This window comes from Neophocaena asiaeorientalis, unplaced genomic scaffold, assembly GCF_003031525.2.
Source record: "Neophocaena asiaeorientalis asiaeorientalis breed wild unplaced genomic scaffold, Neophocaena_asiaeorientalis_V1.1 scaffold540, whole genome shotgun sequence".
Taxonomy (NCBI): Eukaryota; Metazoa; Chordata; class Mammalia; order Artiodactyla; family Phocoenidae; genus Neophocaena; species Neophocaena asiaeorientalis.
In genome coordinates this window covers 6,294,042-6,309,509 of record NW_020172141.1, presented here as the reverse complement: position 1 = coordinate 6,309,509, position 15,468 = coordinate 6,294,042, and positions in this window count along the sequence as shown.

The window sequence follows — 15,468 nt, the reverse complement described above, 5'->3', positions numbered from 1 at the left end:
ATAAAGGATTTGTCTCAAATATACAAAGACCTCTAACACAAACAACCCCACTAAAAACAGGTAAAGATATGAACAGACGCCTGGACAAAGAAGATATACAGACAGTATTAAAAAATACTCAGTATCATACACCATTAGGGAATTACGAATTAATACAAAACCTAGATATAACCGTACATCTATTAGAACTGCTGAACCCCAAGAAAATGACAATGCCATTTACTGCAAGGTGAGGAACAACAGGAACTCTCCCTGCTTACCGGTGGAATGCACGTTCAGCTAATTTGTAAGACAGTTTGGCAGGTTTTTCCCTCCTCTTTGCCTTGTAGCTGGTCTTTCCTTTCTCAGACATGACTTGGAGTCTTGGAAAGAAATGCTGATTCTGTGAGGTTGGCTTTTTCAAGTGGTTTCCTTCCCTCTGGTCCTGAAGCAGAAGGTTGGGGCCAAAGATGACTTGATGTTGCCAGGGATGGGCCAGAGTGGGGAGAAGTCGGACCTGGGACAGTTTGCTGCCGTCCACCTCCCGGGCTTAATACCCCCTCACTCACCTAGAACTGGAATTCCTAGTCATCCGTTTATGACAGGAGGAGGTGGGGTAGCGGGAGGCCAAGGGGGTCATTTCAGCACCACGGATGTCTCCTTGTGTCAGAGCCACACACCCAGGTAGCTCTGCTCTGCGGGCTGGATCCCCTTAGAAATTACATCTGGGCTCAGAGATTGTTAGTTCTCCATTCCAGCTTCCGTGCCAGCGACCCATCTGATTGTGCTCAGGCCGTGTATGTGCCATGGACGGAGGCCAGCCCTAGGAGTTGATCGCCACCCGGCAGCAGCAGCAGCAGGAAGTGTGACTCGAGCCATGGAGGGGAGTTTATAGGAGGTTCTCAGCTACAAGCCAAGTCACCGGGCTGTGAGTTGCTGCTCCATAAGTCGTGGCTTTATTTTCTGGAAAACTTACTTGTGGGGGCAGCCTTCTCTGTCAACTCAGATTTTCAAAAATATCTACTTTGATTTGCTGCCAACTACTGTAATATGATAGAACCCAATTTGATCTTATTAACGTTGATGAGGTTGCATTAGCTAACGTCAGGCCCATTTCCAAAGTGCACACAGGTTGCCGAGGAGGGGACCCCGTGAAAGCGCTGCACTGGGGGCCTCGTCTCTCTTGCAGCCCCCGGAGGCCTGGAGGCCTGGGGTGCAGTTTGCAGAGACAACTGATACTCTTGTCCCTCGGACAGTGACAAGGGCACCAGCTGAGTCACGGCTGCCAGGTACCTGGCACAGGGCCTGGGAAATCCCTTGCCCACCGGGGGCCATGGCACGCATGTCTGCAAGATCAGGCCACAGCTCACTGAACAATAGTGCAAGGACGGCTCTTGGACCCAAGGAAGCAGCCCTGACACCACCTGCCCTGTGTGCTGGGCTTTATGATTTCTCATATCCCCTGCTCAGTCTCCCGGTCTCTTCCTCTGGTCACTGCTGCCAGCATGCCTCTCCTACAACAGCAAATGCCTCCTGCCTTCCACCCTCTGTGCTCCAGCCGTGCTGCAGCTGAACTTTTTATAACAGAGCACAGAGAACAAGTGCCTTGCGAGCACACCGTGAGCAAAGCGGTGGCCTTACTGTGACCGTCGAGATGTGGTGTGGCTCCTTAGGGCTTCCTGGATGTCTGGGTCAGCTGCACATGGGTGTCACCTACTCACGTGCACGTACCCGAGTGCCTACTGTTCCTTGCCCTTGTTTGTCTCATTAGACAAAACGTCTGATCTCAGGGAGGCTGCACACCTGTACGCCAAGTGACCGTCTCCTGAGGTCCACAACCGTGAGGGACAGATGCCACTGGGGCCTTGTGTCTGAGTCAGAGAGGGAGCCCAGGGCTTCCCCGGTGGCGCAGTGGTTGAGAGTCCGCCTGCCGATACAGGGGACACGGGTTCGTGCCCCGGTCCGGGAAGATTCCACATGCCGCGGAGCGGCTGGGCCCGTGAGCCATGGCCGCTGAGCCTGCGCGTCCGGAGCCTGTGCTCTGCAACGGGAGAGGCCACAACAGTGAGAGGCCCGCGTACCGCAAAAAAAAAAAAAAGAGAGAGAGGAGGGCAGGGCATCCCGCCTCCCTGCCTGGACTGGGCGTGTGCTCTTCTACAAGAAGATTGTATTTGGAAAAGATAAGCAAAATCAGGTGAAGCAACTGGATACCTATTGAGATGATATCTTCATCCCGAATACTACTCGAATGTATTTTTTAGAAGGTTAATGTTATTTATTATAGCTTTAAAAATGGAATATCCAGCAGCATGGCACTAATAAAGGAACGCTCTGGAACCTCTGCACACCAAGAGAAGATGCTCACGTAACGGTGCTACTGAGATGAGAAGAACACAAAGACTGTAGAATAGATGTGAACAGGTGCCTGGTTCTGCACGTGCAAGACAAGTTACGTGACAATTGTGGACCAAGCCTGGGGAAAGGCCAGGGGTTCTGATGTCAGGCAACAGTGACCTAAGGTAGGGGCCAGGTTTCCATGAGGAACGCCCATCTGCCCCCAAACCTAGATGTGCTTCCTGAAAGCAGTGAACACAGGAAGGTAGTGTAGGAGACAAAAGAACTCATTCATGGGCTCAACAGCCCCAAGACCACTTGGCCTTTGTCCTCCAGCCGCAGATCTAAGCATCTATTAAACAGGAGCTAACCAGGGCCACAGACAAACACAGAAGCTGCCACACAGTAGGTGCTCAATAAAGAACCGTTGAATTAATGGAGCTGCTCCTAAGTGGGGTCCGAGTAAGGGATCTGACACATCTCACCGCTCTTTTTTTTTTTTTTTTTTTTTTTTTGCAGTACGCGGGCCTCTCACTGTTGCGGCCTCTCCCGTTGCGGAACACAAGCTCCGGATGCGCAGGCTCAGCGGCCATGGCTCACGGGCCCAGCCGCTCCGCGGCACGTGGGATCTTCCCGGACCAGGGCACGAACCCGTGTCCCTGCATCGTCAGGCGGACTCTCAACCACTGTGCCACCAGGGAAGACCTTACTGCTCTTTACTGACTGAAAATGTCAGCCCGCTAACGGGGTCTAGGTAAATTAATTATAGAATTTAACACATTTATTTTAAAAGGCATTGCAAAGTGCCTTGATAAAGAACATATAACACCTGTCACGTTCATTATCCTAAAGATCGACTTACGCGCATTGTAGCCACTTAATAAAAAGCTAGCATTTACAAGATGTCAATTATTAGCAGGTGACAGCCGGAAGCAATGTTCTACGCATGCGTATCTACTCACGTGCTAGAGCATGGATACAACCATCTCTCTGGATGCAGCAAAAGACACAACATGAGTTGTCAACTTATTTCTAGAAGTTCACGATCACATGGTGGGGGCACGGAAAGAAGAGGAAAAAACTTTCAGCTGTGGTCCTTTATTCTTAGAGACCTCAGTCCCCCAGCCACAAGGGACATGCTTCGTTGCAATAATGGCTAACGTAGGTAAAAATGAAAGAGGAACTTTGACTTACCCAGGAAAGTCCAAATCAGATGTTTTCCAGTCTGAAAGCATGTGAAGCAGGTGTTTTCAGGGTAGGTGTGCATCTGGGACCAGGGTGGGTGTCCACCAGCATGGAGGAGACAGGCCCAGGGCAGGGGGGACATGGGGCTGCTCTCCCAGCAGCCTGCGAAGGACGCCAGTGCCCCCAAGACTTCACTGAGACCCCAGCCACCCGCATGGAGTAAAGCCCTCAAGGCAGACTCTTCAGATGTGGCCCTCAAGACAGCACCAGGCCGTGTCTGCACCCTCCAGGGCCCTTCGAGCAGCAGCAGCTGAAGGCGGTAGTGATGCCTCCCTGCCCCTCCCCACACGGGTCCTGCATCTCATCCCCACAGCCTTTGCTTCTCTCTGCAGAACAAGCTCCCTCTGGCCCACAGGCCTCTTCCAAGGCAGCGAAGCTGGGAAGTCTGGTGCTCAGACCCAGAAGGAACCAGCAGGGAGGTTCTGTGGAGGCATCACTGATGATCTCCCCAGATTGAAAACGCTCACTTGGGAGAATAGGGAACTCCTGTGCACTGCTGGTGGAAGTGTAAATTGGTGAAGCCACTGTGGAAAACAGTAGGAAGGTACCTTAAAAAATTAGAAATAGACCTACCATATGACCCAGCAATCCCACTTCCGGGTATATATCCAAAGGAAATGAAATCAGTATCTCAAAGAGATATCTGTGCCCCACGTTCACGGCCGCGTTACTCGCAAAAGCCAAGATATGGAAACAACCCGTGTCCGTCGATGGATGAGTGGATAAAGAAAATGTGAGACATGTATATATACATATATATATAAATATAATGAAGTAGCTGTCCAGGAGGAAGATTTTCCTTTACGCTTCTAGATCCTTCTGGTTGGTATAAGAATTAAATTGACATGAGGCCGATTAACAAGAGAAAATCAAACGAAGTTTAATAACATGTATATATGGGAGAGACCCAGGGAAACTGAGTAACTCGCCAATGGCCAAACCTTCACCTTAAATACCGTCTTCAGCTAAAGACCATAGAGGATGTCGGGTAGGGATTTGGGGCTTCAAAGGGAATGCAGACAGTTCACCTGGTGACAGAAAAGCAGATGTTTGGTAAATCACCGTTTCCTGGACCCTGCTGAGACAGTGGGACACAGACTGGACTCTGGTCTCCAGGCTCTGCTGCGCTTCCCCACCACACATAACCCACGTTCTTTGCAGATTTCTCTGGTGACAGCTCTGTTCCAGGAACAGACCCTTTATCTAAATTCTACAGACAGCTAAGAGGGAGGTAAAAAAAAAAAAACAAAAAAACACTTCCTGAGTCTTCTGTTTCTTAAAATAATCAGCCTAAATGAATCCTCATGCCAGAGAGATACATTTTGGGATGACAGACTTTGCTCCCCTATGCAGTCAAGGACTCAGGCCCCCTGGCTGGCACTGCTCTTCACAGATGTACATTTCTAGCCCCAGCACTTCCATTCCCAGGTCCCTTTATCTGAAGCCTTGGACAGGGGTCTTCTCCAGGCGCCTCTATGAGGCCTCCTTCGGGGAGGAGGGGAAACCTTGAAGGCACTTTCCCCACTCTGACTTGGCACCCAGAACGTTTCCACTCCAAGCCCACCCCCTCACACCCACCCTCATCCTTGGGTCCATAGAACCGACAGAGCCTTTTGCTGGGCCTCCCCCTGCAGTAAGACGACCCCTACGAGGCTCTGCTCTGCATAGCCCTCAACAGGCGCACCATTTCCTGGGGGAAAATGGAACAGCTGTAGATGCTTGCATCGTTCATCACAGTAAGTGATTAAAGCTTTAGCGCTTCCATTTGTGGCTTGTGGCTTTAATTGCTTATACCTAACAGCTCAGCTCCCTCTCAGCTGAGCTCCTGGCGCTCCAGACTTGCCCTTGTGCCTGTAGCCAGAGACAGCAGTCAGTCTGCAAGGGCTCGTGTGATTAGATGAGGCCCACCAGGGTCTTACCCCTCCAAAGGTCATTGATTAGGAACTTGAGTTACATCCGCAAAATCCCTTTGCTCTGTGAAATGACATAATCATAGGAGCAGCAGCAGGGGCGGCCACCCTGGGAGGCAAACTTCTCCGTGTCGCCAGCTGTCCACGGACGCCACTGTGCATTGCCTGCTGGGCCTTCAGCAGGCTCCTTATATCCTGTGTCCCAGCCCTCAGACTACCCGGGGACATACTTGCTCACGGCATGATCAGGGTGACCAGAACAACCAAGTAAAGATTTTGAGCAGAGTTGAATTTATGGGCTTGGCCAGCGGCCGTGCTGCAGGGGCCACACAGCTGGGTGGTCCCCTGGCCCAGCAGCATCCCCCCGGTCCCCTACAAACATCAGATGACCTAGGGCACCCCTCGTCTACTGAACTGGGTGGTTAGTGCCTGGAACTCTCAGCAGGACAAGATAATGTGTGGGCCATCATTTTATACAATTATACCAGATGCTTCTCTGTACAGATCAACACTTTCATACCCTATCTGTCCTGTTCGGTCTGTACAGATTCACCTCATGTTGTACATCGGAGGTGCCAGTTTGACAACTGTCCCGTTACGATGATTTACATCCAAACCACGTGTAGGTGATCATGCCAGTAAGAGTCTTCCTACTCAGGTGAGTGTCTTTCTCTAGAGGCAGGGGTGGCATGAAGGAAAATTTACTGGTCAAATCCATACACATTGTAATATGACCATGTACCGCCGAATGGCTCCTCAAAAACTAGCACTCATACGTACTCAAAATAGTGTAGAAGTATATATATTTACCCATGGTTTGACCACCCCTAGATGTTGCTGATCTTCTCAGTTGTTACCCGTCAGACAGGTAACAAGAACTGCAAGTAGCTTCCGTTTACATTTTCCAGGTTAGTAATGGTTTCTTCATTGTCCAGTGCACGTAGGGAGCTGGAGAAGCTCGCAGGGGGGACCCGAGACAAGAAACACCCCACTCGGGGAGCTGGCGCCACCCGCGAGGTCGCAGGAACAAAGGACAGGGCTGGGGCTCCAGAGCCCACGCCCTTGGGGAAGGGCCGTCACCTGGCTGCGCTGAGACCTCTGTGGCTGGGCAGGCAGAGGGCTACTCAGAGCCGGGAGGCAGACCTTGGAGAAGGTCCTGCCCAGGGGAAAGGTGGGATTACAGAGGTTCTCGAAGAAAACACAGAGTGCGTCTTCTTTCTGTTACAGCATCTGTGAATTTGGTGTCAGAAAAGCGTTCTCAAATGGGACCCAAAGAATGCAATAACCATAAAGTAAAAGATTGCTAAATTGGACTTTGTTAAGATTAAGAACTTTAGGTAAAAACCATAGACACAAACGGGAACGATGTATTTGCAATGCATTTATCCCATAGAGGATTCATACCCAGGACGTCTAAAGAACTGCTACAAATCAATTTTCTTTTTAAAGAGAGACCAATTAAAAATAATCAAAAGTTTGAACAAGCCCTTCAGAAAAGATGATATCCAAATGGCTAAGACGCCTCGGACAGCCAATTCTACAGCATTACTGTTCAGGAAATTCAAATGAATATGTCACATACAGCATACACATCAGAATGACTAAAATTAAACAGACTAAATAAAATATTTTAAAACTGGCAAGATAAGCATTGCTGATGGGAGTGTAAATTAGTACAACAACTTTGGAAAACTGCTTGGCAGTATCTATACAGCTGAGCATACATACATACCCCCTCTGACACAGCCTAACAGAGATTATGGCTTATGTCCACAAAAAGACGTTCAAGTACGCAAAAGCTAGAAAAATTAGACAATTAAAAATTTTACGCCAGTAATCGAACAGATACATATATTTTGATATATTCAAACAATAGTGCATAGCAATGATGAAATGAATGATTGCTGCATGAAATAATACAGATGAGTTTCACAGACGTAACCTTGAGTGGAAAAGCTAGATATAAAAAAGTACCTGGGGGGCTTCCCTGGTGGCGCAGTGGTTGAGAGTCCGCCTGCCGATGCAGGGGACACGGGTTCGTGCCCCGGTCCGGGAGGATCCCACATGCCGCGGAGCGGCTGGGCCCGTGAGCCATGGCCGCTGAGCCTGCGCGTCCGGAGCCTGTGCTCCATAATGGGAGAGGCCACAATAGTGAGAGGCCCGCATACCGCAAAAAAAAAAAAAAAAAAAAAAGGCCTAAAGATGACTCCAAAAAAAAAAAAAAAAAAAAAGTGCCTAATGTGTGTTTGCATTGCTTGGAGGTCCAGAAACTGGCAAAGCCCAGTAGAGAATACAAGTGTGTCTGGCTTTGGGACAGGGTGAGGTTCATTAAGACGGCACAGAGGGCCTTCCTTTACCTGAAGCACCGTATGGTCTGCTCGGTGTTCTAGCCTGAGTCCTCCTGTTTGTTTCTTAACTCTTCACATTCATCAGTATTCCAGCAGACTTTATTGACTCTAAGCTAATTTTAATGGGAATACTTCTGTTTCGTAATTTCCGTGTTCAAAGAGAAACATGCTTGATCTTATTCGTGTAAGATCAGCCTATCCCTACTTATTCCAAAGTCGTAAAAACTTAAGGATGCATTTATAATTGCAAATTACATTAGAGATGACGGGGGGGTGGGGGGGCGGTGGAGGTGTGAGGGGTCAGCTGTAAATACTGATGAGTGCATGTCTAATTGTTGCCAGCAATTGGATGAAGAGACCACATTGCTGGGGGTCGTCGATTGTAACGAGCTCAGATACACTTTGATTCCTTATCTTCCAAAAGTCGTTCTTTCTGAACAGCCAACTTATTTCTGTGAATGCAGAAATTAGTAAGTGATGCAATATAAAGGAAAAAGAATAAGCTTAAAGTTGGCAATCTCAGTAGGATTTTCACTCTGGGTTGTTATTTATTCTATCCAATATAACCCCATTGGACCATCCATTAAGTTAATACTGAGTGGATATTCGTTGATTTTCCACCCTGCTTTGAAGAACAGCTGTGTCCTCTGATATCTCATTGCTAAGAAAGAGCACAAACTGAGTGCTATAAATACTGACGACTCGGCACGTTCATTAAGGGTGGATGGGTGTGCGCAGGTCCTGGAGTTAATTAACCAAATGCTCAAGAAGCAAAGACACAAGAAAACCTTGAGTTTACTGTCCACAGGCCAAGCAACACCATCTAGTGACTAATGATTTCCTGCCCTCTGCTGGTTCCAGTAGATATATTCCAGGAAAAAGGCTGCAGGGTAGAATTTTTCTGGATGTTTCCTCTTAAACACACAACAAGCACAAATAAAAATATGACAATCCTTGACGTATAACCTTAGTCAAATATTCAAAGAGCAGAAAGCGTTCTGATCCCACACAAGATGTCAGATCTACATCGTTTTGCCCTTCACATCATCCGAAGTCATCAAAACGTTTCACCCAGAATCCAAGGCTCCCAGTCAACAGTGAGCTCATAACGGCGCCGCCTCTTGTGGGCGTGGCTTTCTCGGGCCCCGTGCCCCACACAGCGCCTCGTCCCCAGAGGCCCCAGTAGAGGAACTCTATTCAAAGGCAGAAAAAAAAAAAAGAGAAAAAAATGCCGTCCGCCCCTCCGTTCCGCTGGCTGTGCGTCTCTCTCTGTATCTACGTCTGTGTGTGTATGACTCTATGTACAGATGTGTGTGTACATGTCTACCTGTCCTGCCTGTCTTTCTCTATGTGCTGTCCATCTGTCTTTCTGTGTGTCTTTTTGTTAATATATCTGTTTATGTGTCCGTCCTTCTGATTCTATCTCTTTGTCCATCTATCAGGCTGTATGTTTTTTGTTCTGTCACTATATCTATCTGTCTCTGTGTCTGCTTTTTCTGTCTATCTATCTATATACATATATATCTATCTTTTTTCCGCACTGAGTTGTCCCGTGTGTGTGTGCGATGCATATATTGATAAAAACCTGCTCTTTGCTGGGCAGGACACATGGACCCAAAACCTCTCCTTGTCGGGCCGTCCCTCCAGATCCAGGTGCTGCCTGTTCTCTGAGCCCAAATCCACCAAGTTCTACCCCCAGCACTCAGTTACTGGCCCACCTGCTCCACAGGCAACCCTAGCCTGACTTCTATCCCCACAGACTCATGTCTATCCTAGAACTCGAACAAGTCTCCATTTGTGACTGTGAGGCCCCTTCACGTTGGTGCACGCATCAGGGCACTAGGGAATAAGGACAGTCCCAGGCCTCAGCACTGAAGGAGCATGGATCCAGGAAGGGGAAGGAAGAGCCCTTCAGCATGCGAGCCTGACTCAGGGCCTCAGAGAGCATCATTCCTCATGTGTCAGAAACTGAGCTTTCAAGGAGGGTCTGGGGCTGGCAGGTCACTCAGAGAGGATGGTGCCAGGATCCAGGCAACTCGTGTGCTCCTTTTGGCCCAGCCAAGCTCTCTGCCTGCTGGAGGAGCCTTCGTGCAGTACCCCAGTGGTCCCATCAGGGTCAGGGAGCCCAGGTCACCCAGAACCAAAACCCAGGGGACTCTAAGAGTTTTGTGCAGGTAGAGAAGGGTGAGGGGGCCCAGGGGACCAGAGAGGAGATAACTGCAATCATCCAAGTCAGTGATGACAGTGGCCTGGACCGGGTGGTGGCAGCGGGATGGAGAAACGTATTGGGGCTGAAAACAAATTTTAAAAATTTAAAAGGTCAGGGTATTGCACTAGAGTGGGAGGTGAGGGAGAGAAAGGGTGCATCAGAAACGAGGTGCAGAGATCTGGCTTGAGCACTGAGAGGCCGGCCCACTCCTTTTCCTTGAACCTGTTTCCTCATCTGCAAAGCACTGTTGAGATTCTAAGTTCTAACCATCCTTGTCCGCCACTCATCACTGAGTTCTCCCACGTGTATGTGTTGTGGATGTGTTGATAAACTCCTGCTTGTTCTTCCCTTGTTCATCTGTCTTTTGTCAGTCCACTTTGCAGGGTACCAGCTGAAGGACCCAGGAGGATAGAGGGGAAAACAATCTTTTTCCTCTCCTCCATCAGAGAGGGGCTACCTCAGCTCGATACCTCTGTAGGGAACACCGGCCACCTAAACTCACAACCCGGAATGGGTTATAACCGTGTGAGGGAGCCAGGGCAGGGGATCAACACACAAACCTCCGGGGCTCCATCCCCCAGGCAGAATTAACAGCAGTTCTCAAGGTGAGGGAACTTGTTAGAAATGCACATCTGGGGACTGCCACCGGCCAGAGTGTAAAGAAGCCCTCGGGGAGGTTCTGGTGTAGCCCACAGCCTGTTTCTGTATGGCCCTTTAGCTAAGAATGGTTTTTGCATTTTTTTAATGATTGTGGGGTGGGGGCAGAATCAAAGGAAGAGTCATAGTTTGCGCCATGTGAAAAATATATGAAATTCGGATGTCATCGTCCATAAATGAGGTTTTATTTGAACACAGTAACTAATAACTAACGGGTTTGCTTTCATGCCACCACAGAGCCACGCCGCTTCCAGAGACCTCACGGCCACAAAGCCTATGGTATTTATTCTCGGGCCTCTGCCGGCAAAGTTCCCCTGTCCTGCCTGACAGCAGCAAGGCTGTCTCCAAACCACTGGGCCTGCAGGGCCTGAACCCGGGCCCGCACGCCCACCGGGGCTCAGGGGAAAATCCGGGGGCATGTGTACCGGGACGAGAAACATGCCCGTCTCCGTGCTGCTCACCTCAAATGGAAATTAGCCATCCTCTTCGTTTATGGATGTCCCGAGAGTGAGGCTGTGCTCACCACCAGGAAGCTGGCATCAGCGGTTAGTGAGGAAATGTGGTTATTAATATCCCACAAATTTTTTCGTTTGTCTTTTGGTAACTGCTTTGCACGAGGATGGGTTTCCTCTGCAACCATAGGTATTTCATTTTGTGCATTTCAAAATGTTATTCTGAGAAGAAGACCACAGCATAGGAAAATTTTAAAGTCTGCAGGCAGTGGCTCCCCGGCACCTCACAGCCTGGGCTGACACGGACGAGGCCTCCTGCACCCTCCCACCCCGGCCAGCCCTGCGGCAAGGCCCCAGGCCCCTCGCAGGACAGGCCAAGAACAGCTACTGACATCTTACCTCCCGCACTTCTTTCACATCTTGCGGGAGTAGCCAAAGCTGAGCCCCTATAGGGTGCCGGGCACCGGTGTTCTGGGTGCTGGGGCTCCGTCGCGAACAAGATGGAACCGAAGTTCCCGCTCCGGAGAGGCTGACTCTGCAGGAGGAAGAGGGCGATGCAGCAAGGCTGCCAGGGAGGCCTGAGGGAAGCTGAGTGCTGGGGAAGGAGGCCGGGCCCTGCATGGCGTCCACGGGCCCTGGGTGGTCTTCCCTGCCCCAGCCAAGCTGCTCCTTTTGCTTCTCCCTGTGCTCTCCTACCCCAGGGCCTTTGCTGGTGCTGGTCTCTCTCTCTCTCTCTCTGGGAAGCTCCTTGCCACATACCTGGCAAACCTCTACCCACCCTTCAGATCTCAGAGGAAATGTCACTTCCTTGGAGGACCCCCCACCTTGGTCCCTGCCACAAGGCCTCCCCTTGCCTTACCCATGGCACCCTCTCGTGTCCCTCACTCAGGGACCGCGCTGCATCGCTACTGCTGCAGCAGGCGTGGCTTGTGCACCACCTGGACCCCTTTATCGGGATGAGCCCGGCGCCCAGGTGCTGTGTCATTTGCTAATGGCTCTCAGCTGCCCCTCCCTGGAGAACCATTCTGGCCCGAAATGGCTGAGAGGCTGGACCTCCCCGCTCGGCAGGGTGGCAGTAGTCACAGGCTGGCTGCTGAGGGTACAACAGCCCAGCCCCCGCCGGCAGGTGGGACAGCTCACATTCCCGAGCCCAGGGTCAGGCCAGCTGGCTGTCGGCTGGACCCACCTCGGCCCTTCAGCTCCTCCCCTGCTTCTGCTGCTTCCCTGCCCCCAACCCCCCAGTGAACCAGGCGCACACGAATCCCTGTTGCAGGCTCTACTTCTGGGGACTCACACTGTTGAACGCCTGTCCCCTGAGCCCCTAGACTGACATCAGGGGCTGGTCCTGTCCTGCCTCCTCCCAGAGGACCAATGCCTGCCTGGCACACAGTGGCAATTCGTAGACACTTGTTGAAGGAATGGGTGGAGCTCCCATTTCTCACGTAGGGAAACTGAGGCCCAGAGCTGGCCGGTCATAAGCATTTAGGAGGCAGAAGGCCTTTGAGACCCCAGTCCAGGCTTGGGTAAGGATGGCCCGCTTCTGTGCTGTCCCGGCAGCACTGAGAGGGAAGAAAGTAGGGCCCAGAGCCCTCGGTGGGCTCAAATCCCCTGTAGCACCAAGCTCTCCACCCTTCCTGCCCCAGGCCGGGCTGCTCTCTCCTCAGCGTGGCTGGTGGCCGGGCTCTGGCCCAGCTGGGTCAGTGGGAAGGTGAAAGGGGGGCTGCAGGTTGGTGAGGCCTGAAGACACTTCTCTGGGTGGTGAAGCCCACAGGGCCTGCCCTCCATCCACCCACCATCCGTCAGATGAATACACAGGGAGCACAGCCTAGCCCTGCTCTTGGCACTGGGCACCCAGGAGTGGATGAGAGACACGGCCATCCCTGCCCTTGGGGAGTCTCAGCAAGGGGGCCGGGAAGGGTGGGAGGCAGGTCTGGGGGAAGAGGGATCCAGGCAGAGGGACCAGCCCTTGCAAAGGTCCTGGGGTAGGGGCAAAAACGTGCTCTCAAGGAGCTAGAGCGAGGCAGGGTGTCTGGAGCAGAGGAGGGGCCAGGATGGACAGGATTCCAGGGCTGGAGAAACAGCGGGGACTTTAGTTCCTGGGTTCAAGGAAGACATGGGGGGTTTCAGGCAGCGGGGTTAAAAGGCCTGATTCTGGTTTTGAGACCCCTCTGGTCCTGGGTGGAGGGTGGGCCGTGGGGGGATGGGGGTGCCCTTTGAGGCCCCACCGCTCTGACCTTGGCCCCTTGACACTGAAGAGAAGCCCACTTCCGACTTCCTCCCACGTCACAGGAGGTGGACCCAGGGAGGATAAACCAGGGCAGACCCTCTGGCCGGGCTATCCCTGTGGCCCGGGAGGGCAGAGGCATCTGGGTCAAAGGAGCAGACGTGAAGTCCGCAGCGGCGGCTGGGGGCTTGAGGCCTAGCTCTGACCCAGCTCAGATAACTGCCCTCCCATTGCCCTTGGGCAAGTCCCTCGCTGACCCTGAACTGACTTCCTCGGGCCCTGGTCCTGACTCCCCGCCCACCCCATGTACCGGTTTTCATGCGGATTCTCTCATCCTCAGGGAGGCAGAAAAGTGCAGAAGGAGCCAGTGGTGACGGCCACGCACACAGGGGACCTGGCTGCGTCGCCCCTACCCGAAGACCTGTGTCCACACAGGAGGGCATGGGTCCAAAGCACTCGCTGCACAAAGGACTTCTCTCCTCCATTCTTTTCAACAAGTCCGCAGGCTGGCCGTTGTTGGGAACACGCTTTTCCACCGATGGAGAGACTGGGGCCGGGGCGGGGAGTAGGGCGGGTAGCCACTTCTCAAGATCACTGAGCAAGTGCGCGGCCTGGAGTCTGACCCGGAGTCCCAGCCAGGACGGGCCCCAAGGGACTCCTGAGCTCCCGCCGGGGCCAGGTCTTCCTGCCCAGAGGCCGGACCTGTCAGTGCTGTGGAAATAGCTCTCCGGGTAGCGGGGGAGGCCACAACTGGCTTAGACTCCGGTATTGGGGTCGCGGGGGAAGCTTCAGGGCCAGGCAGGGAAAGCCCCGCCCACATAAGGCCGGCAATCTCCAGGCCCGACTCACGGGACATCCGCCCAGAAGTCTTCGCAAACACCCCTGCTCCTCCCGTCACCCGGCTTCTTATTCCTGTGGTCTGGGATGTCACCTGGACCCCAACGGCGTGAGGGCCCCGGTCCTTCACTGACACAGAGGAGGTCTCCACTCAGGGAACGTTTGGGCAAAGGGAAGGACTCTCTCCCTGGGGGCTACTTCCAGAAGCCAGCGAAGCCCTCGGGGCGCTGACGTTCTCCCTTGCCCGGAACGGGCTGTGCACATGCACGCTGCTCTCCCGGACGGCGGCACCTGCCTGCCCTCCGGCGCCATCGCCCCGGCACCCTTACGCCACCCGGCTTCCTGTCCCTGTCCGCCGCCGGGGAGAAGCAGGGCTGCCTCGAGCTGGGGGCCCAGACCGCGCCTGCCCTGCCCTCATCAAACCCTTGCAGAAGAAAGGAAAGGGGAGGCACGGGCCGGGGGAGGGCAAGGCAGGGGCGCAATGGGGCGCCGCGCTCTGAGACACTCGCCCATCTGGACACACAACCTCCGGGACCCGGGCGGGTCCGCGAACGCACGCACGCCACCCCCGGCAGGCAGGCAGCAGCCCTGCTGACGGAGCCCGGCACACACACGCACGTGCGTTCGTGGACAAGTGCACACAGGCCTCCTACGTGCAACTGCGTGCAAACGCTCGCCTTTGGAGGCCATGTCCTCACATACACGTGTACCCTGTGCCCAGGTACACAGAAGCGTCATCCTGCCACACGTGCTCCACGCCTGCCCACGTGGACAGAATCGGGGCAGAGGGCTGGTGGGACCACGGCCGGTGTCCGTCCTGAGTACTGTGTGCCCAGCCCCACAGCCTGGTAAACATAACCAACGCCTGCGCATACAACGAGCACACAAACAGACCTATGGGTAGACATACACATAACTGCGTGAGCCTGTGTGCATTTATACACACGTATACATCATGTATAGACACAATCAGCCCAGGTTCACACGTGTACGGAGATCGTCGTGGGCACACATCTGCACAGCACTCCCACGCACACTCGTGCACTTACAGGAAAAGCCACAATTGGACACGTTTCACTGGCACACGGATGAGATGATTCCACCCAGGAATTCACGCCTCGGTGCTCACACACGTATGTTATCCCCAGGCCCCTCCCCACGTAAGCAGCTCAGTGTCTCAGGGCAGAGGGCGCCTCAGCCAGCTCCAGCCTCTGCACCACTGGGTCCAGGCTGTCGAGAAACCTCCTGCAAATACCACTGCCGGGACTGGGTG